Source organism: Euprymna scolopes, chromosome 9 (assembly GCF_053919585.1).
Source record: "Euprymna scolopes isolate OS-2025 chromosome 9, ASM5391958v1, whole genome shotgun sequence".
In the NCBI taxonomy this organism is placed as follows: Eukaryota; Metazoa; Mollusca; class Cephalopoda; order Sepiida; family Sepiolidae; genus Euprymna; species Euprymna scolopes.
The window spans coordinates 76,170,816-76,193,653 of NC_136490.1; the positions used below are offsets into that span (position 1 = coordinate 76,170,816).

Here is a 22,838-nt window from a genome sequence, read left to right on the forward strand (position 1 = left end):
TCAACTAGAAAGAAAAGCCCTGCCAAATTGTAGACTTTGCTGTCCCAGCTAACCACAGGATAAATATCAAAGAAAGGGAGAAACGGAGCAAATACATAGAGCTAGCCAGAAATCGGAAAGAAATATAGATGATGAAAAAAAATCAAGTTGGTACCTATAATAGTAGGAGCACTAGGAACAATTCTGAAAAACTTTAAGAGAATGGGAGAAATTGCAATCGGAGAAATAGCTGGAAAGATACAACGAATAACAATAAGGAAAACAGGTGAAATATTAAGGAAAATCCTGGAATGCAGAGAGTAATACATGAGCCACATGTGCAGGCCAGAAGAGCTACTGCAGAGACAAAACACGAAACGTTGCATGGAACCAAGAACATTGACGCTGCATATCTATAAGTTCTCCATCCCCATTCCCATTAACCAATCACTGCCCCGCCCCTCAAAGAATGATGTCAAATAGTCGAGAAGGTTCAATGAGGACGAAAAGACTGAGGAGAGATCGCTGACCAGCCCTCCGCTGGACAAATGCCAAGAAAACTGGGACCTTGGGGAGGATTATTGCCACTCAAACTCCAGTGGAGACCAATGGCTGCTGCTAATGAGAAATCAATGGTAAGTGGCTGTTGAAATAATGCAAATCCATTTGCAAATGTTATCGAAAGAGGTGGAGAGTACTAGAAATCTGGGGGAACACCACAGGTTGTTCTCAAGGAAAAATCCTTTATGACCTGCATGAAAGCTCCTTGTGAGCCAATAATAATAATATATTTGATATTTGACACTTTCATTATCAGGTGAGAGCAATACCAAGAAAAATTAAGATTTTTTTTCTTAAAACTTTTTAGAGAAGTTACTTTTTCTAAAACATGTTCTAAGGTTGATTTCTGTGTATAAAACGGAAGTAGATGAAAAAATTTCTATTATACAAATGTTGAAGGTAAACTTGCTTAGCGATTAAACTAATGTGTAATTGCAGGAATAAATTGTTGACAGTTTCGTTTCAATATTTTAGATAAGCATAACAGTCCAGTTACAATACAAACTATAGGAATACTTTGTAAGCAATCTGATATGTATCAGGATACACATAATAAAACACAAATTGATTCTGTTAATCTAAAAGTGTGGTTTACTTTTGTTCTCTAAATAAATCAATATGGCGTCACCATAGAAGAGAAATATTAAAAATGTCTGCATTACACATTGAAAAATGAAAGGATCTTCTTTGGAGGGAAAATGATTGTGTTTCACTAAGTTAGACGATATATAAGATGACTAGTAATGGGACGATTCCAAAATGTTTCCCGATTTCCATTAATTTTTAATTTCTTTAATTATACAGGGTGACCCCCCCCCCAAAAAAACGGGCCCCAAATCTAATTAGGCCCCGTTTTTTAGTGTTTTGTCCGAATGAAATGAAACTTTGGTCATAACTAGTTTATTATATTCAAAACATCACATCAAAACACTAGGGTCTTTCGCCTTTTTTTCTCCATTCTACAGTATATGTTCTAGTTGGCCTCCATTTAGCTCCGTGCATTTCTTGAGGCGCAGCAAGAAGTTGTCCATGATGTTCTTACAGACAGAATTGGTAATGGCTCTCATCTCCTCCCTGATGGCTTCCTTGAGTTCCGTGATGGTCCTGGGTTTCCCCGCATAGACTGTGTCCTTAAGATAGCCCCAAAGAAAAAATCTGGGGGTCTTAGGTCCGAGCTATGGGGTGCCCACTCAAAATCAGTCTTGAGACTGATCACTCGGTCTCCGAAGTTTTCTTTCAGCCAATCTCTGGACAGGTTTGAGATGTGAGAACTTGCTTCGTCCTGCTGGAACCAGAACTTGCTCATGAGCGATGGGTAGATGGTCTGGAGCTCACTCTTGAAGGTTTTAAGGACCTCCACATACCGCTCCTTGGTGACTATCACTGCTGCGCCAGATTCTTCGATGAAGATTGATCCGATGATGCCTCTGGCCGAGATTGCAGCCCACACCGTGCACTTAGGAGAGTGCAGGGCTTGGTGGCTACTTCATTGGGTCTGGAGGAACCCCAGAATACATTTGTCTTTGAGTTCGCCTTTCCATCAAGATGGAAGTGGGCTTCATCTGAGGTCCAAAGGAGGTTAAGGAAACTTGGTGTCTCCTCGATCTTCTCGAGCATCTTGACTGCCATAGCCCTCCTCTGTTTTTTATCTGAGGCTATATTGGTCTGCAGCGTCTGTATTCTGTACAGGTAAGCTCTGATATCGTTCACCAGCACTCTCCTGCAAGTCTCACGGGACATACCGAGGGACTGACTTCACTTACGCACAGAGCGTTTTGGACTCTGCTGGAGAGACTCTCTCACTCTTTCGACCAGCTCGGCTGTTCGCTTCTTGGGACGTCCCGATTGGCTTGGACAGTTCTCTCTGGCAACGTTGAGGTTCTCCACGGTCCCATACTTCTCAAAGTGGTCCACCCAGTTCTGAATTCTGCTTTTGGATGGAGCCTTTTCACATTCGAACTGACGCATGAAACTGTCCTGGGTTTTCTTAAACGAGCCTGTCTTGTAGTAAAATTTCAGTGCATTCTTTGTCCCAGCTCCCATTGGGGTCTTAGTGTACTCACGGTCGTTGATTCTGCCATGTCCTGTAAAATAAGGGCAATCGGTGAATAAATAATGGAGATATCACATAAAGTGTACACGGGGCTCGTTTTTTTGGGGGAACCTGTTTATTTGTTTATCTTTTACTTCTTTAATTATATATTTCTTGCTTATCTTTTGTTTTTACTTTTCAAATTATTGTAAAGTTTGCATATATTTGTACAAATATGAAACATATTTACATGAATGAATCTTTTAAATTATTTTTTCTCAAATGTTTTTCTTGTAATAGATTTAAAATTATGAGCAATTAAAGATTCATTTCTCTTTTAAAACAAAGCCTATGAGTTCATGATTAGTTGAAACTGCCATTTAAATTTTTTCATAAACAATTCCAAATAGTCAACAATTGGTATACAATTTAAGACGGTGTTGTAACATAATAGTTAGCAAATCCCCCCCTTTACCATGTTATTAATGAGTTTTTAAATAATTTTACTATTAAGAAAACTCTTAACATGAAGTGGGCATATGTTTTGGATTTCTGAATGGATGTTTACTGTATGCATTTAGCGTAAAATGATCATACAGTTCTTGACCACATAGTGTAAAATAGAATGGTTAATCATTCTTTGTATTTCCAAAATAACCACTATTTTAAAATTAACTTTTTTTTCAGATATACTAGAATATTTCAGTATTTTTTTTACAAAAGGATATATTACTTTCTGTGTAAAAGAAAAGCAATATCTTTAAAACTACTCTTTTTTAATCATCATTTTCATCAGATTTGGTTTATCGTCTGTTTTCTATGTTGGCATGCATTGGACGGATTTTAAAATTACTCCCAAACTAACCTAATCAGTCTTTATCCCTTTTTGTCTCTTTCTATCAGGTCTTTCTTTATTTCTTTTTCGCTCAAGTTCATTATTATAACTTCCTTTTATGTTTTATTTAGATTTCTCCTGTGAACTGAACCTGCTACTTCAACTGTTCTACAGCTGCTCACTCAAGAACTATCATCTATTCTTTCAACATGACTATACCAGAAATGGTAATATGAAAAAAAAAGGATGAGGTGACAAAATAATATATATATATATATACACACACACACACATTAGTTGTTATGAATAAATTAAAATTAAAAAAATGCTGACTACTAGAAATAAAACAAAAAATAATTACCTGTTCAGTTTTATATGTGGTCAAAAACTGGGTGATCATTAATACTTTCTGGTAAAAAAATTAATTTTTTTGAATAAATTAATAAATATAGAAAACATTATACTGATAGTTTATTTTACTTGATAATAAGTTACTAAAAGAAATTCTATCTCAAATAAACTAATAAGCTTTTAAAATAATTTGTATCCATTTTTTTTTGTCAAGTTTCTGATATACCACAAATAGTTATACCTACGTTGTTAAAATACATTTGAATTCAATTACCCTCTTGCTTTTCCGGCTTTCTTTGTTTGCATCTGCTTTTCTATATAAGTTCACATCTGTTTCCTTTTAAAGCTTGAAGCAAACCCTGTCAAATAACAATCCTTCTACTAGAACTGGTACTAGAATTTCAAATACCCATCTCTAATGTAGGTTTTTAAAGTAAAAGAATTTCATATTAACCAGCGAAAATTACTTTCAGGCTAAAAGTATGACTTCTTGCTTTGCAAAAACAACTTAAAATTGTTGTGCATCTTATGATTTGAAAGTGTAACTGATGCATAATTTTGTAGGAATCTTCAACTAAATATACTCTAGTTCTAGTATGACGAAATGTTTGTTTTTCTAAACAAAAATATGTTTTAGTCAAATAAAACAGTTAAAAATAAGATTTCTTATTCGTATAAAGTGTGTGTGTGTGTAACCAGATTGGAACTCAATTTTTCCACTCAGCCATACATTGATTAGGTTTAAAAAAAAAAAAAGTTTTTTTAAAAAAATAGATAAAAAAATCTACACATATTTTTTGTCCATTAATTTCTTTTAGAACATTAAACAACATATGAAGTAGATATTAAATAAAAATGATTACATTTCTATTTATATTATTGTCAAATGTAATATTTATTTCCTTATAAAAATGGGTAGTGAAGGAGCATGAAAGTTAAACAGAAAATCTTTTTATTTCATTTATAAAAGATTATAACTGTATTGACACAAAATTAAATATTTCTCAAAATTTGAGAAAATAGTGATTATTTTCCGACTTGATCTGAAAATAAAAAGTAAAAGGCAAAAATTCTATAGATTTAAAAACAAAAGATTTGAGCAAATTTCGATTATTGTCCCTGAATGGAATCTTCAAACAAATAATTTTTTTTCTTTTTAAGCTGTATATTGTTTTTGATTGCATAAAAATATTTTGGAAAAATGTAATGAAAAAGCCCAAGTCTGAGAATGCTTGAAAGAAGTTTTATTTTACTGAGAACAATGCAGGAACGAACCACTACGAGTACTACAGTTGATTTACCGTAAGAAGAAAGGAAAGCTGTAGGGAAGCTACTCACTTCTGGAGAGCATAAGTGGAAATTAAATAGTTTTTTTTTTTTTTTTTTAAGCATACTCTCCAATGCTATCTGAAGTTCGAGGCTACAGCCACGAACTTCAGATAGCATTGGAGATCCCATGTAGCCTTACATCTTGGAATGTAAGACTACATGGGATCTTAGGAGCAGGTCTCTATTTAAATTGGAAAAAAAAAGAGAAAACAAACAAAAGTTCAAAGCTGATAGTTTTCAGCTAAATATGAAATGTTTTGACAAACTAGTAGTATCAAAGATCCAGCACCTCATCATCTTCTGATAATCTCCTGTCAATTATCTGAGTGAGGGGGAGTTGGAGTTGAACTCTCGAGGATGGAGTTTTCGAGTGCGTTTAGCAGAGGATCTGAATTATTGAACTGCAGAGGTGCATTCTGTAGCTGTTAGTTCTCTGGCACAGGGTCTAAGTGGCGTAGGGTCACTTGTCTCTCAGTCATTATTGAAATGAACATGAGCATAGTTAGGATTGACTTCATGTAGATCTACAATCTCAACTAGGGGTTCATATTTGCTTCTGTGTAAATGTCACTTTAAAAGGACAGATTTAACGTTTGTTAGCGAATTGAAGAGGTTGTTCATTACCAAACCTTTCCTTCTCTCTCTATATACAGTGGGTAGCAAAAGTATTTGGTACATTGGTTTTTTGTGTATTTCTCAAGAAATATCAAATTAATTTGAATGAAATTTACACTCAATCTTTGTGCGGGTATTAGCTGTCTAAAAATAAAAGGCAAATGAAGATATACTTAGTTGACAAATATTTATGAATAAAAAATCAAATTACCCATATGCAAAAGTATTTAACACATTTGTTAATATTTTTTTTTATTTAAATTTTTTTTTTTTTCTAATCAATTTTCACCCCAAACAAGGCACAGTGCCACTTTGAAGTAGGGGCCTACTATCGGGGACATAAGTCGCAGGAGCATTATGAAGTGAGATGAATAGCAAAATGTTTGTTCACATTACACTTGAACTTCTGCATATCAGTACAGTTGGGAAAGCAGAATCCCGAAAGGGAGTTCCAAAGTCTTGCAGTTCTGGGGAAACAACTATTGGAGTAAAAGGCTTTCCTACACCTAGGGATCTCTACTGTAAAGGGGTAGGACTTAGTTGCTTGCTGGGAGTAGTCATGTTGAGGAGGTACAAGTGGTTGTAGTTCGTCAGAGCATTCAGCATTTAAGTATTTGTAAAACAGGCAGAGGGATGCAACATTTTGTCGATGAGACAGAGGCTGAACCCTAGATGACAGCTCAGGACCTATCAGGTTGGTGCCTCTCTTTTGAACCCTGTCCAGGAGTGAGAGACAAGCAGCAGATGTACCAGTCCAAATGTGACAACAGTACTCCATACATGGACGAATGGTGGCCTTATAGAGTTACAGGAAACTTTGAGGCGTAAGTAGTTTTCTAGCATGGTAGAGAGAGCCCACCTTCTTTGCAGCAGCCTTGACAATGCTTTCAATGTATCTATTCCAGTTCATGTTCCCTATAAACGTTTGGCCGAAGAGTTTAAAGAAAGTACTTTCAGGTAATGTGTTCATGGCCATTGCTATTGGTGGTAGAAAAGGTTTCTTGTAGTTATTGAAGGAAACAAGCTTAGTCTTGGCAGCATTGAATGTGACCATCCATTTTTTTGTCCCCCATTCCACTACAGATTGGAGATCATCCTCTAGTGTTTCTGCCATTTCCTTAGATATGTGTTCATTTGTTTTCCCCTCATGCCTGTTATAGAGAGTGGTGTCATCAGCAAATATACCCATCTCCGAAACAATTTTATCAGGGAGGTCATTTATGAATATCAGGAATAATAAAGGTCCAAGGATAGACTCCGGAGGTACTCTGGCATTTATATCATATTGTTTAGATGTACGACCGTCAAGGACAACTTGGGTTTTTCTCTAACTTAAGAAGGATTTAATTACATTATGTATTCTTCCAGAGATACCCTATGACTTAATTTTCCTTCCAAGATCATCGTGCCACACCCTGTCAAAAGCCTTAGATATATTGAAGGCTACCACTCTATCCTCCCCTGTTTTATCCAGTGAACGGTATATACGTTCAGAGATTGCAGTTAAGATATCTGCTGTTGAACGGGCTTGCCTAAATCCATATTGTTTGTCGGTCAGGAGTTTAGCAGCTGTTAGGTGTTGGACTAGGGCTTGATTAACTAAATAGGCCAGTTCTTTCATCAGAATTCTTGAAGACTGCTACCACAGAAGCGGTTTTCCAGTAGTCGAGAAAGCAAGATTCGTTAAGGCATTTATTGTAAAGTTTTGAGAAAACTGGAGCAACCTCAGCAGAGGATTTTTTTTTTAATAGCACAGCCAGGATGAGATCGGGTCCACATGCTTTTGAAATGTCAAGGTTTTTTAATGATACCATGTACCTGAGAAAGGGTGATTTTCAAATCGTCTAGTGTGGCTTCTGTCCATAAAGGAAAGTCGGGGAGGGAGTTGTGTGCCGGGTCCAGTGTGGAGTTTGAGACAAACCGACTGGCAAACAGATTAGCCTTGTCGGTTGTCGTGCAAGCAACCTCATGATTGTTTGATTGTTGTTTATCTTCTGTTCCGCCTTACAGCTTCAAACGCTTTCCATAACTGCTTACTAGTTTCTTACAAGCACTTGCTGGTATTTTAAACCATTCTTCTTTGCAAATTTTCTTCAATTCTTTGATATTCTTGGGGTCTCTTACATGCACCCTTAACTTCAAAATTTTCCACAGATTTTTTATGGGATTTAGGTTGGGTGACTGGCTAGACCACTATAGAACACTAATCCCATTATCCTTAAACCATTTCATAGTTATTTTAGCATTTTGCTTGATCATTGTCTTGCTGGAAGATAAAATCACGGCCCAATCCTAAATCAGCGGCACTCTTGAACAGATGTGTTGACAATATCTTTGTATTTTTCTGCATTCATTTTCCCTTCTATAATTTCCATTCCTCCAACTCCATTTGCAGAAACGCGGTCCCAAATGATCGCACTTCCCCTTCCAAAATTTACAGTGAGAACGGTATTAGATGGTTTAGATTCTGTGTCCCTTTTCCTCCATACATGTGGGCGCATGTTTCTTCCAAAAAGTTCAATTTTTGTTTCATCTGACCAAATAAGTTCATAATATCAGTCATCCAATTCATATTGATATTTATAAACAAATTTCAAATGATCTTTCACATGTCTACGACTCAACAATGGAGTCTTTCCCTATTATCTACAATACATACATGTACGATTCAATGATCTCTTTATCTTGTTCTTGCTTACTTCAATACCTGCTTCCTACAAATCCTTCTAGATTTCTGAACGAGTCAGACATGCTTCTTTTTGTACGTTACCAGCAATGTAACGAGCAATAACATCATTTAATTTACATGGCCGACTACTTCTTAGACGATTTTTAGCATTATTAACCATTGTTTTCCACTTCCTCATGAAAATCCCAACTGCACTCACCATCAAATTTAATTTTGAAGCTATTTTCCATCTTTATGCTTTGCTATGATTTCTTGGCACATATTAGTTAATTCCTTTTGTTTTGAACATTTTAAAACAGTAATAAAAGATGCAACTTGTGCAGTGTCTGAGAGCTATGATCAACTCACCTATAAGGAGCCGGAACCCTGGTGGGGGGGGGGCTTCTGATTGATTGAAATATTGTAGCAAGATGAAATGACTACTTAAGAATAACATTTGACAGTGTTAAATACTTTTGCATATGGATAATTTGATCTTTTTTTGTTAATAAATATTTGTCAACTAAGAATATCATTTTCGGTTTATTTTTAGATATCTGTTGAAAGATTGAGTGTAAATCTCATTCAAATTAACTTATTTTTTGGAGAAATATGAAAAAAAAAATGTACCAAATACTTTTGCTACCCACTGCATATCTTTATGGGTTAAACATCTATATGGATAAAATATATATGGGTTAAATACATCTACATGGGTGAAATATATCTATATAAGTTAAATACTTATCTCTGGTAACAGTCCGTTTTGTTTGTTTTTATTCTTTCATTTATTACCTTCAGTTGTTAATAAACGTAGAAAAAAAGGACTATGAAAGGCTATAAATTAAGAGCTAGTAGTGTTGTAAGGGGTGTATCCCAGGTGATACGTTTCTTTCTCAACCTTCAGCACGTCTCAATGTTCCAACATATTTCAAAATTTCTGCCACAAAGCAACGCACCGCTACAACACAAAACAATATGTCCCCATCCCCCAAAGTCTTCCCGAATTCCCCCAAGCGACCTGCTTTATGGAGCCCAGCACACCTCATTTACATGCATGTAGTGTGACTTTGTGAGATCATCTGAGACCGTGTGTTAAAACCTTGCGGACGCCATCTTGGATCTCTTTTTGTCCCAACCTGCAAGAATGACAGACATTAAGGCGTTTGACAGGTAGGCCATTCCTATTTTCCTTGCATGTAGATAAATAATACATTGAGAGAAATGGAAAGTGATAAACAGAACTTTATGGGATAATTAATCAATTCACCAGTTAATTGCAAATTATGCCTAGTCACATGAATTAAAATGAAAATTCTTTTAAACATAACTAAAAAGAGGAATATTTTCGATTGTATTTTGTCTGATTCAAATATAGAGAAAAGAGGCAGTATATTTATCTTCATGAGATCCACCGAATGAGTAACCTACTTTCTAATATAAATCTTATTTTTCATTCTGAAAGCGGATTAAAACGTATAGCTATTTTATTTCTTTGCTAATACAGAATATTGCTGTAAGTGAATTCCTGAATGTTATTTATGTTTTTTCTTATTTGGTTTACTTTGAGATTTTATTGATGTTGATATTTACTACTGCTAAACACAATGTAGCTGCATATCTTGTAGCCATTTTTCTCAACAATATTTGCATAGATATCTTTTTTTCTAAGTCTGAAGAATGAATGTTCAGTGCACATAATTTAGAGATGATAGCATTATTTTAGTATTTCTTTGATAAAGGAAATGTTCAAATAATCCCACCTACTGTAAATCATGTATTTCTATCAATTTTACTCAATAGATTATATAATTAAAATGAGAAAACTATTTTTAATGCTTTGCTTATATACGAGCATTTCTTTAGTCTTGCGGTGTTAAGTCTGTGAAAGCATAAACGTACTCTATGCACAAATGTTCAATCTATGAAAGCAAAAAAGCGTTTCTAATTCTACTCAAGTCAGAAATGTGTTTTTAGAATAAAACTGTAGTTTGTCTCGTTTCCTACTCATGATGACAAAATGAAAATGTCTTTCTGGAAATTTATAATCTATAAGAGAGTGAGGAAAATTCACATATTTTTCTTTGCTTTAAATACATCTTTTTCTTTGATTTGTCTATTCATACACAGAACTATAGAAAAATATTTGTCCCAAAATGAGTAAAATGAAATTTTACTTGCAAAGATTAAAATCTTATAACCATAAACCTTATATTTCGATTTTAATCAAATCCATCTCATGATTTTTGACTATAAAAATATCAAGTTTTAATCTTAAGCTTAAGGGATGTTAAGGAAAAATTAAAATTCAGTGAATCTTGCTTAATTGTTGTCGAATGACTATGGATCAAATTTACTGCAAATCTGAAATATTTAAATTTTCAAATAAGACGGTTGTGCCCATATTTTGCCCTCTAAAAATGTGTCCATATTACGCCCCCTAGAAACTTTTAATGTGAGAAATATTATTTAATACCTATTGTACATATTTTACAACTATATTTTGCCGGTGTCTGCCACTCACTTTTTTTTTCTTTTGTATACAACTAAATCAAAGCAAATACAGCCACGTTACCCACTCTTACATTTAGCAATTGTATTCAAAATTTCATAATGACAGGTTTAGGAGTGACTTCTGTATATTCAGCCATATAAATATGTGCACATACCAAATTTTATATAGAAAGAGACATGTTAACAATTATATGCAACATAGAAACATTTTAAGATTTCCAGTTCCAATCATGCTATCCCCATGTTTCTCTGAACACATTTTTTTCATCTGTAAAATGTTCTTTAACATCCCTTGCTAGTAAAAATTAATGTGTTACTCGTTTATTAATAGTTTTTGTTAATATGGTTATTCATCAATAGTTCATTTTTAACTTTTCCAATGCTTTAACATAAAGGTACATCAGTTATGTTGGCACAATTTCGTGAGTGAACCTCTGTAAATTTACTTTTACTTGTATGAATTGAACATATGTTTTAGATTTTGAAACAAAAATTCTAATCCAACATTACCAGTCTCTTATAATACATAAAATGAAATTATTTCTCCAAAAATTGGTTGTTTATTAATATAAATTTTGATTTATCAATACGAAAACTAATACATGGAATATTATTGAACGAATTAATACAAAATTTGATGCTTTTTAAGTATTTCTTAATCACAGAAATAATATAGACATTTGTATTTCTAATATATAATTGCTTCATTTTAATACATATATTGTGTGTGTATGTATATTCTAATTTACATTTAAAATATATATTTATAGCAATTATGATACAACAAAGTACAATAAAGTGTATATATATATATATATATATATATATGCATGTGTGTGTTCACTGTTTTTGGGAAAGAATTCCATCAAAGTGCTTGATTACAAAAAACAAATTGTATATAAGAGCTTAATATTTATTTATTTAAAACTGTACAGAAGGTCTGAAAAACATTGGTACCGTCGGTTTCAAACCTAACATAAGGGGGATTAGTTAATGGTAAATAATGTTAGGATCTCGTCAGAGCCTAACATTATTTACCATTTTAAGACAATTGGCCCAGTGGATTTTTCCATTACCTGTTAAACACAAACGCCTCAAATTTTGTTTTAATTTCGGTTTGCTGAAATTATTTAAAGTAAAGAGCATTAAAAACTATTTCAAAACAAAAAAAAATATGAACTGAACTTTTATTGACTATGGTAACATTTATTTCTTGTATATTTATTTTTTCGGGTAGTCGTTTGTTGGATTTTCTGCTAAACACTCTTACTAAATAATATCAACGAAATATTGAAAAACAAAGAAACAAAAACAGTTTGGAAAAATAATGAAGCTTTACTTACCTTTTAGTAAAATAATCCGAAACGGCAAAATGGGATATTAAAAAAATAAACACATAATTACTTTAGTTTTTTAAAGCAAAGAATCGATATAAATATGACTAAGAAGAAAATGGTGCCCTTTTCAAGCAGAACAACTTTGTTTCAGTTTTATAGTATTGAACGGTGTAGTATTGCGTTGTCGGATTCAGGATTGTACTATTGTAATGTAAAAACACGCAGAAAGGGTTGTAATCAACTGAATTCCTAGTAGTACACTGACAAAAAAAAGCTTAAACAGATATATAAATAAAAAGGTTATGCAAATGTTTTTAAAGACACGTAATCATGTGAGCAGGATTTTTTCCTTTTGACACAATAACAAGTAACGTTCTTATTTTTTATTATTTATCTATTTTCGAAAGAGTGCCACGTGCAAGTGGAGAAGGAAAAAACAGTTATGCAAAATTTGTGTAGAGAATTGTCTAAAGTTCCGACTTTTTTTTTTTTGCTTTCACTTTAATAAGAACGTAAATTTATGAGGTGAATTTATTCAACACAATATGATTCAACTCAAAAAAAAAAAAAAATAAAAGCTAACGTGAATTAAGATTAAAGTTAAGGTGTTATTGTGGATCCTCACCCCTTTTAAAAAACCTTGTTAAACTTTGTGACATATTTACATTCTATGGAGGTCAGGCGCGAACGAACACCCAATAATTTTATTATACCATATTTCTTCAAACTGAAGCATAATTATCAAAGTATACTTACGCAAATAGATATGAAAAGTCTTTAAAGTTTGTGCCATATTTTCATGGAGTACAGGCGCAAACGCAGACCCCACAATTTTATTATACCATCCCTATTTAAGTTGAAAGATACTTATCAAAGTATTCTTATGTACATCTATATCAAAAACACTTGTAAGCATTTTTTTTTTTTCATTTTTTATTTCCATACTTTGGGGGCAAGGTGCGCATGCAGACCCCACAATTTTTATGAACCACCGTTCTGCCAGATCAAACATACCCATTCCTGATCCTCAATACATCTTCTATCATTATATGTTATCAGTTTTTTAAAATAGTCAACCATATGGGAGCCTATTCATGACCAGACACACACACACAGCTTTATATTATATATATATATAATATATATATATATATATATATATAATATATATAACCACCGGGGGCCTTCGCCATTGCCCGGGTGTATAGTAAGGAACCCTGGGGGAAGGAGAATTAAAAGGTGTTAAAGAAGTGGTATAATAGTGGGGTTCCCTGGCATTGCCTGGGTCGAGTAAGGAACCCTGATGGAATTATACTGCCCAAAAACCAGCTTATTTCATAAAAGATGAAAATGTATTAACCTGGCCCACAAAAAAGGCCAAGATAACACCGCATTTGCCTAAGTTGTAAATAGTCACTGTGACTATCCTTATTGATGGCTGACAACTTTAAAGTTCTGATTTTTATTCAAGGCTTAATGCTGAACCCTAACATCTGCACTAAACAGATTAGAAAGGGAGCCAAATATAACCCTTCAATAATTCGCAGAGGATTATCTCAGAGAAGCAATACGTCAAATATATAGAAAAGGCATTATAGTATGAAGTAAAAAAAAAAAATCTTACTCTCACACAAACAAAAGAAGCCAGAAAGGTCCGTAGCAAAAAAATATGCCTGAGCCACCCAATATAACAATATTGCAAAGGTTTTTAGGCCTAGCTAATTACTACCGATCGTTCATTTCCAATATGCATACATTGCGCACACCTTTAAACAAACTTCTTAGAAAAATAGTCTGACAAATTATTGCCAAAACAGGTAAAACCCGCAAAGACAATTGTTCTCACAAAGAAGTATATGCCGGGAGAAAAAATATTCTTCAAAATGTATAAGGACTCTTGGAACAGGGAATGATCAAGAACAGGATCGGCCATAAAATCTACATGATGGAAGGACCACATGTTGCGTATAAGAAACACTTGAACTAGATATGTAAATACAGTTCGGACAAGTTAGGTGAAACTCTGCCAGAAGACACGGTGGGCCTAATGTATGACGTGTTTGACCTGGAACCCTCTCAAACAAGTACCAAATATGTCGTTCTGGCAGAAAAAGGAAACTGACAGATCCCTTGGAGGTCAACCCGAGAGAGAAACCATGGGGATACTTCGAGGGTGGAGTGTTCTGGGGTAGTTAACACTCCTATATCCATGGGCAATATGGATTCGTCTGGCTTTTACATTTCTTCTTTCAAGCAGAAAGTACACTCGTAATTTAACCACTCGCAGTGAACTCTAGGATTCTTTGACCTTATAATTATGACCCCTTAAACTGGACCACAATAGTAGGGTGAAAGATACTAACATTTTCTATCCCCAATTCTTATTTTTATTTCCTTTCCTCCAAACGTTTGATCCTCTCATCTTGAGTTAGTCTTTGCTAAGTATTCCAGTCTTTCATTTATAGATTTAAATTGGATTTTCTCTGATTTACATTCTAACTACTACTTTCTCTATATATTTTAATTATCCAATACTTTAAAATACCATATATCATTTAATTATTCAATTTAAAATAGCATATATCATTTAATTATTCAATTTAAAATACCATATATCATTTAATTATTCAATTTAAAATAGCATATATCATTTACTTATTCAATACTTTAAAATACCATATATAATTTACTTATTCAATACTTAAAAATACCATATATCATTTAATTGTTCAATACTTTAAAATACAATATATCATTTAATTATTCAATACTTTAAAATACAATATATCATTTAATTATTCAATACTTTAAAATACAATATATCATTTAATTGTTCAATACTTTAAAATACAATATATCATTTAATTATTCAATACTTTAAAATACAATATATCATTTAATTATTCAATACTTTAAAATACAATATATCATTTAATTGTTCAATACTTTAAAATACAATATATCATTTAATTATTCAATACTTTAAAATACAATATATCATTTAATTGTTCAATACTTTAAAATACAATATATTATTTAATTATTCCATACTTTAAAATGCCATATATCATTTAATTATTCGATTTAAAATACCATATATCATTTAATTATTCGATTTAAAATACCATATGTCATTTAATTATTCGATTTAAAATACCATATATCATTTAATTATTCAATACTTTAAAATATAATATATCATTTAATTATTCAATTTAAAATAGCATATATCATTTAATTATTCAATACTTTAAAATACCATATCTCATTTAATTGTTCAATACTTTAAAATGCCATATATCATTTAATTATTCGATTCAAAATATCATATATCATTTAATCATTCGATTTAAAATACCATATATCATTTAATTATTCGATTTAAAATACCATATATCATTTAATTATTCGATTTAAAATACCATATATCATTCAATTATTCGATTTAAAATACCATATATCATTTAATTATTCGATTTAAAATACCATATATCATTTAATTATTCGATTTAAAATACCATATATAATTTAATTATTCGATTTAAAATACCATATATCATCTAATTATTCGATTTAAAATACAATATATCATTTAATTATTCGATTTAAAATACCATATATCATTTAATTATTCGATTTAAAATACCATATATCATTTAATTATTCGATTTAAAATACCATATCATTTAATTATTCGATTTAAAATACCATATATCATTTACTAATTCAGTACTTTAAAATACCATATATCATTTAATTATTCAATTTAAAATACCATATATCATTTAATTATTCAGTTTAAAATACCATATATCATTTAATTATTCAATTTAAAATACCATATATCATTTAATAATTCAATTTAAAATACCATATATCATTTAATAATTCAATTTAAAATACCATATATCATTTAATTATTCAATTTAAAATACCATATATCATTTAATAATTCAATTTAAAATACCATATATCATTTAATTATTCAGTTTAAAATACCATATATCATTTAATTATTCAATTTAAAATACCATATATCATTTAATAATTCAATTTAAAATACCATATATCATTTACTAATTCAATACTTTACCATATCTCATTTAATTATTCAATTTAAAATACCATATCTCATTTAATTATTCAATTTAAAATACTATATATCATTTAATTATTCGATTTAAAATACCATATCTCATTTAATTATTCAATTTAAAATACTATATATCATTTAATTATTCGATTTAAAATACCATATCTCATTTAATAATTCAATTTAAAATACCATATATCATTTACTAATTCAATACTTTACCATATCTCATTTAATTATTCAATTTAAAATACCATATCTCATTTAATTATTCAATTTAAAATACTATATATCATTTAATTATTCGATTTAAAATACCATATCTCATTTAATTATTCAATTTAAAATACTATATATCATTTAATTATTCGATTTAAAATACCATATCTCATTTAATTATTCGATTTAAAATACCATATATCATTTACTAATTCAATACTTTAAAATACCATATATCATTTAATTCGAAATTAAAGTTGGTCCATTTCTGTTTACATCTTTTCTTACACTGCAAATATAAGAAAGAATGTATATATTTATTCTGAAAATCGACCATTTTTACATTTTATTTTGAAATGTTCGGACAAATTAGGCTGCTGAATAAAAACTTAGGTGGAAGAATATCTTAAAAACAAAAAAAAATAGTTCAGATGATTTGCAAAATCAACAAGATGATTTTTGAATTTGTTAATTCAGTAAATTTTAGGTTCTGATTTCTTTGATTTTATAAAGTAACTTTTTAACAGTGACCTAATTATTCTTTCTGCTTTCTGAATTTGTAAATGCACACATTTTCTCAAAAGGTCATTTTTTTTTTCAAACACGTTTTGCCCCTCATTGAAGTTTGACTTTATTTGCATTTGCTGACTTACGTGCTGTAAAGGTAAAATCGCAAAAGTATTGTTTATTTTTTTCTGACCTAATTTGTTCTTAATATTCTCTGAAGTTTTCTTTTACTTCAGTTGAAGTTCTCAGAAATCAAGGGGCCCACAACCTGGGGCTAACATTTGAAGTCTATATGAGATACATAGATATTCGAATGTTCGATTTAAGTTCTTTATCTCTCAAACACTGAGTTAGTAAAGAAATTGAGAACATAATTTTCCTCTCCCCCAATTAACCATTTTTATACATTGTATGTAGTATATCTTTTATTTTGGTCTTTTGGTCTTACTGGATTCCAGGACAATAATTTATCTAGTCTGGAGTATCCAGCTTCGTGCTATTACTTGAGGTAACATCACTTGGAGAAGATGCACCATTCCTCGAAAAAGCTAATGTGAGTTAGCCGTACTGAGGAGATCTTATTTGGGCAGCGAATACTATGTGATTTTGAATATTTGGTCAGGGTTTACTTCTATGGAAAAAGTATGCTCATGCCAAGTTGTTCTGACAAACCCCTGTACAGAGAGACCTTAGACACTCGAGGATAGTATCTAGTAGGCATTCAAGTTCTCCCCAATTTTAGCTCAAGTGAAAAGAATATTTGTCATTTTAAATCCATTTCTAATGTAAGCTAAAGTGAATGTTAATATGAATGGAAATTTCCCGTTCATACATTTTATGAACAAATTATACAGAATACTTGACTTTTTAAAGTTACTATAGAAATCATATATTAGTGACATTCTATCTATTTTCTATTTTTTTAGACACTCCTTATTTATAAATAAAACAAGAGATTGTGTTGGTATTTAACTACGATTTTTGTTTTTATTTCTTTACTATATTTGTAAAAGAAATTAAGAATTTCCTTATTAAAAAGTGAACTATTTGTAAGCTTCAAATCAGAAACATAGATTGATAGGAAAAACTCGAGTTATAATTTGATAATGTGAAAAAGAGGCCGAATATACTCAAATTTTAGCATTTCGTTTGGTGATATTAGGTTTTATGTTGCTCAACATGAATATCAGAAATAAGGAAGAGTGTTTACCATTTTAAAAATATTTTTGATATTTATATGAGGGGCGTGCAATATGTAATGCCCCTGACCCACTTCCCATAGGAGTGGAGCAACGAAACTTGGCACAGTTATTAGTCTTTCTCTACATAGGAACCACACAGAGTTATGCATTTCTCCCATCGTTTGATGCAGTTCTGGAGAACGTTTTTGTAGAACACCCAAGGTTGGTCCTCAAACCACAACATGACTTCAGAAATCAAAGCTGCATCATCTGGGAAATGCTTTCCTTTCAAAAACAACTTCATGGCTGGGAAGAGGTGAAAGTCAGAGGGTGTAAGGTCAGGAGAGTAAGGAGGATGGGGAAGGATTTCATAACCACACGCCCATGCTTCTGATCTGGCGACATGCAAGTTGTGGACCTGAGTGTTGTCCTGCAGAAGAAGGGTACCTTTGCTGATCTTGCCCCGCCTCTTGATTTTGGAAGTTTCCCTTAATTTCCTCAAAACTGATGCATAATAGGCTCCTGTAATTGTGGTACCCTTTGTCATCACTACTCCGTCCTGTGAGCATGACCTTGCTAGTAGAGGGCTGCACCCTTGCCTTCTTTGGAGGTGGTGAGTCCAAGTGCTTCCACTGCATTGACTGGGCTTTGGTCTCTGGATCATAGTGATGGACCCAGGTTTCATCCTGTGTAATCAGTCTTTTGAAAAACTTTGACTCATCTTTTTGGCACATCTCCAAATTCATCCTTGAGCACTCAACGTATTCTCGTTTCTGGAATGGTGTGAGCAACCTGGGAATCCATCTGGCAGACACCTTATGCATATGCAAATGGTCATGAATGATAGTTTCCACAGACCCTGTACTAATCTTGCCATCTTGGGCTATTTGGCGAATAGTAATGCGCCGATCTTCCAAAATGGCAGCCTCAATTTGACTGACAGAAGGGGGGGCGACCCGGTCTAGGAGTTGTTTCCACAGACTTCCGGCCATGTTTGAATTCATGATGCCAGCGTTTTACACGGTCATATGAGGGGCATTATCACCATAAGTTTCTTTCATTTCATCAAGTCTCCTTTGGTGTGCGTCCTTTCAAATACAAAAACCGGATCACTGTTTGACATTCAACAGGCTCCATTTCACACCTGACTCAGTTCAAACACCTGTAAAAGAGAAACCACAATTAGTTCAGAGCTGTAATTTGCCACATAACCCGTAGAGATATAAATCATTGCACATGCAAAATTTCAGCTAGATCAGACAAATGAAAGTGGGTCAGGGGCATCACTTATTGCACACCCCTCGTAAAAGAACATGAAAATTAAAATTTTTTGGAGATAAATGATTTTATAATTCACTTAAAACTTTTTAAATAATGCCAAACCATGTAATTGCTGTAAGGTTATTATATGCCCCCCCCCACATTACATTTCATCAATATTATCACTTCACTTAATGTTATGGAAACCTATCCATTCACTTATAATAGACTCTTCTAACCATCTTAAAAACCCCAAGAGTGTATATTCTTATGGAGTAATATTGTGACCTAACGCGAGACTACAGACTGTCAAAATACCAAAACCTTTGTATTCACTTATGATTCTTTTTACCTAAACCTGTTGTTTGCATCTTTCCTTTTGGCTGCAACAACTGGCGACAAAGTATCAAGAACTCATGAGAAAAAAACGAAATTTTAAATACCTCGGTGTTCACACAACAGCTGGCAACAAAGTATTTGAACTAACAACATAGTATTCCAAAGATATGACTCAACAACATTGACCTTGTGATGAAGTATTTGAATGAGCTGATAATGTTTCAAAACCACTAACAACAGATCATTCAGAGAGTCTGTACCAACCAGATGATTAAACATCTTAAGGACCAGGTAGCAACTCTGAAAGTTGTGTCTTTACAAGATTCTGAAAGATTGTTTTTAGGAACAACCAACTCAGTTCAGCATGCAAACTCTGATTTTGTAGCCCCAACTCCGAAACTTGGATCCTCAAAACAACAAAAGATAAGATTGTTCAACGGGTAAAAAGCTACAAATGAAAAATCTGTAAGTTGACTATTTTTTAATTGAACGTTACTTCTTAGTTGTCATTATTTTTTCCCTTGGGTTTTCGCTTAAAGAGAAAATTAAATGTTGGGACAAAAAGAACTTGATTTTAACTATTTTTCTGCTCCGAAAACAAAGGTGAACTTTAATTGAGAAAGAAGTGTAATTAATTTTTTTTACCTCAAGATCTACATTCTGTTGATTGTTAAGGAAAAAGAGACTGTGTGGAAAATCGTGAAGTTTTTCACATATTTAAAGTTACATTCAATTTTCTTCCATTTTCTTAAGAGAAAAGTAAGAAACCAATTAAGATGCCACGCAGATGATATCAGTGACACACAACTGTTGAAGGAAGAATTGATCAACACTATTTTTGAGACATTTGATCTCAAACCTCTCCAGACAACACCTGAACAACGGTTGTTTTGGAAAAGAAAAGTCACTGATCAACTAATGATCAATCCTTAATGAAAGAAGTATTAACAACTTTTCTGAACAAAAAGCTTGAGAGGGTGATGTTGGGGACACACCCCTACTGCCTAGAATAATGAATCCATGATGTCACTTCCGTTCATAACGTCACTTCCAGGTAACGAGGACCGATTGGTAAAAGCAGTCAGAGACGGACACACAGAGAGTATGGTCATTACTACTAGTCCAGCAGTTGAGCAAAGATATTGTTGCTAAATTTACCTTCATGTATTTCGTTAATACATATTTATTTTGCTGTAACTGTGTTCTCCTTTGTCAATTATTCAAATACTAACATCACAACAGATATGTTGGCTCCAAAAATGTTAGAGAATTACAAAGTTTTTTTTAAAATATTACTAAGCATTCATTCCCAATATTATACATGACCTACAGGCCCCACTAAACGAGATGTAAAAACTGATTGTGTCAAGATCTGTTTCCAGCAGAAAAAGTTTCACTGATATTTTTACAGACAATTCCTTATACTGCAAATCAACCTTAAGCCTTTATTAATTATCTTTGGGTTGAAGAAAGGGTTACTCATCTACACGGCAAACACTGCTGAGGTGGGACACTATGGGACATTATTCTGCTGAATTACAATGTCAAATCAAGATCAGTCATGCAGACGGATTTTCAAGGTCCCTAGACAGTGAACCTCTTGAGCACTCTGTAATTGCTTCCTTATGTACCAGTATTGAGATTAAAATCATGATGTGCAATGCTATCAGAAATCTTCCAGTCATGAAATTAAATGCAAAGCACGAAAAGACCCATTTATTATAAAAACAGAAAATCACAAATAAAGACCAACAAATAGAAGACAATTTTTTCTATGTGATATCGTCTTACTATACAAAAAAGGATAATAAAAGATTTTCGTATGAGGAACCTGTGAATAAATGGAATGAAGTCTCAGGTATAGCTACGTATACTTGCCAATGATGAGTAAAGACCTCAAAAACATAGTCAACTCATGCAAGGGGGGTACTTTGGACAGCAAAAGCACCCCTGATCAATTAAGCCATGGCTCAAAACAGACGAACTCTGGTCAAAATTCATATAGATTTTGCAGCGTCACTGGAGGATTGGTATCACCTAATTGTGGAGAATAGCTACACAAAATGGCCAGAAGTGCTGAGATGTAAAAGACCCACTACAGAGGTATTAATTTCCTTTATGAATTATTTGCCTAGTTTGGAGTTGTTGACTGCTTAGTAAATAATGGGATACGGTTTACGTCCACGGACTTCAAGGAGTTCTGTGAGACGTTTCAAATAATTAATGTCATGACTCCTCAGTACCATCCACGATCAAACGGGATGGTGGAATATTTCATTGACACATTAAAATGAGCACTCAAGAAAGCATGAGTCATACCTACAGAAACAGCACTGCAACAGTTTCTACAGCTAATCCCAACACACAAGACTACAGACTGTCTAACTTAGCCATCAGAAATACTGACAACTTTTCTTTGCATGCACTTTCTTGTACAATATATTCTTTATGCCCGAACCTGTTGTTCACACTTTTCTTAAACCTTTTCTAGGGCAACAACACTTACCTGTATACCTTCCTGTGCCATTCAAAATGATATAATTTGATAATGTGAAAAAAACAAAACAATATAGATTATCCACCGTTAAATGTTTGTTCATTGCATAATAGGAATTCATACTTACAACCATTGTTTGAGTTGCTGCAAGCATTCGTTTGACTAAAAATAATAAAGCTATTTTAACAATTATGATTTCTTGTCTTTGATTCTGTGCAAGCAATAAAGACTTGTTTTCTATTAATTAGCCAATGCTAATGCTGAGTTAGTTTTGAAATTATTTCAAACAATTTTTGATCCAAAAGATTTTTTTTTTTTTTTTTTTAGCATCTATTCATTCTTTGGTTTGCTATAAAATCTAACCTTCTCACAAGAAAAGTCTCTTCTTTTGTATCCAAAATGTTCATAAATCTCACAATTCTTTGACAAATAGCAAGGAGGTTGCAGCCTTGATGATCCTTATTGATTCATCATTTGAACTTTTTTTGTTGTTGTTCCATTTAATTGCACAAAAGAACTTC

General features: G+C 32.6%; 1 protein-coding gene across 6 annotated transcripts in view; it reads left to right on the forward strand.

The window, feature by feature from the left end:
- LOC145284712 (band 4.1-like protein 4A) overlaps positions 1 to 22,838 on the forward strand; it is a 402,359-nt gene that overhangs the window by 46,227 nt on the left and 333,294 nt on the right. The gene's annotated exons all lie outside the window — the stretch shown is intronic.